The sequence below is a fragment of the Sinocyclocheilus anshuiensis genome, unplaced genomic scaffold (genome assembly GCF_001515605.1).
Source record: "Sinocyclocheilus anshuiensis isolate Anshui unplaced genomic scaffold, SAMN03320099.WGS_v1.1 scaffold18, whole genome shotgun sequence".
NCBI lineage: Eukaryota > Metazoa > Chordata > Actinopteri > Cypriniformes > Cyprinidae > Sinocyclocheilus > Sinocyclocheilus anshuiensis.
In genome coordinates this window covers 816,240-817,996 of record NW_015546047.1, presented here as the reverse complement: position 1 = coordinate 817,996, position 1,757 = coordinate 816,240, and positions in this window count along the sequence as shown.

The window sequence follows — 1,757 nt, the reverse complement described above, 5'->3', positions numbered from 1 at the left end:
GCCGCATGAAGTCAAACAAGCCTAATATCTCTAAAGAGTGTGTTTTGGATGTGAGGGAAAGATAACCTTATTCAGTGTTATGTGAACAGTGGATGCAATTTGTTTTTCCAAGGCAGCAACGGAGTTTCTCAAGCGTGTTTATTTGTTCCCGTCATTTCGGTGACAAATGTTTATAACAAGGCACATTCTGTCACTGGATTTGCAGTGTCTGGAAGATGGAGAAGCCCCAGCGATCAAAGATCCCGGTCATATAAGAACTGCGTAAAACTGCATCAAATGTCTGTGATTGTTAGTAAGTGTAAGTGCTCGCGACTCTTCAGCTCCGCCACGGCTCGCCTCCAGGAGCTCGGCTGTTTTCGGAGAGAATCGCAAGCTGTATCTTTCTTTTATAAATCTGATAAAACTGAAGACTCTTCGGAGATGTGAATGATGCAATACTACAATTATAGGTATTCAAGATAACATGAGATTGGCCAAAACCGTGTGTGTTATGTCCCCTTTAACCTAGGGAATAATTTCTGCTGCGGTGCAGCTCCAAGAGAAATTGGTAAACAGTCATTGTTCAGTTGAAGTCGTCTGCATCCGGAAACCTCAGAAAATCAGCTAATGACTTTGCAGGCAGCGTTTGTTCATGAAGGTAACTCATGAAACTGATATCAGACATGCTTCTGAGGCAGCTTAATGGTTCAATGATCTACAACAAATAGAACGAGCTTGGTGATAACTAAGCAAATATTAAATGATATATTTGATCAACCATCAGTAAAGTTGCTTTGCAATGATTTGTATCGTGAAAAGCGCTGTACAAATAAACTTGACTTGACTTGACTTGACAGACAGACAGACAGACAGACAGACTTAAACCAGTTACACCAATTCATTTTAAAGAGATACTGCACCCAAAAATGATAATTATGTCATTATTTGCTCATGCTTATATCGTTTCAAAACTGTATGATTTATTTCATCTGTGTAATAGATAATTTGAGAAATGTCTCAGTTAAAGACAGTGGGCTCTGATGCTATTTGGTTCCCAACATTCTTAAGAGATTTTCTTTTGTGTTCTGCAGGAGAAAGAAATGCAGTGCAGGTTTGGAACCACACGAGAATGAGTAAATGATGACAGAACTTTAATTTTTGGGTGGAGTATCCCTAGCATTGGTGTTGCACACCATTTAATACTTACTGATTCGATGATAATTAATATAAAATACAAAGACTTTTCTTTTATTAGCCCCATCTGGATTTCATTTATAAATACATTTTCGATTAAAAAGACCCTTTTCTGACAGAATTTCTCCATCATTTACTGATAAATGAAGCTGTGTATGAAACCATAGACAGCTGCCTTGCTGCCTCACTGCCCAGTCAGTCACTGAGTCAACAGACAGTGTTTTAGTACAAAGACACCTTTTAAAGAAACTAAGGTACCATAACATCATGTCTAATGATCAAGAACAAATTCAGTTGAGCTTTAAAGATAACCAACCAAACATTTAATGACTGCAATGCTTTTTTCTTATTAGAAAATAAGTCATAAGTTAATAAAAAGAAACATTTATGGCATATTTTTTTCTTTTAACCAAAAGGATGCTGTCAAAACTTTGAAATGTTTTAGTGTCTATCCAGGATACAAGCATGTACACCCTACATACTTACAAATAAAAATAAGAGGACCCTGAGTAAATATATAAATGATCAACTTATTTATTCATTCATTCATTCATTTAAAGTTTTCTAAGCATATCTGGCATAGC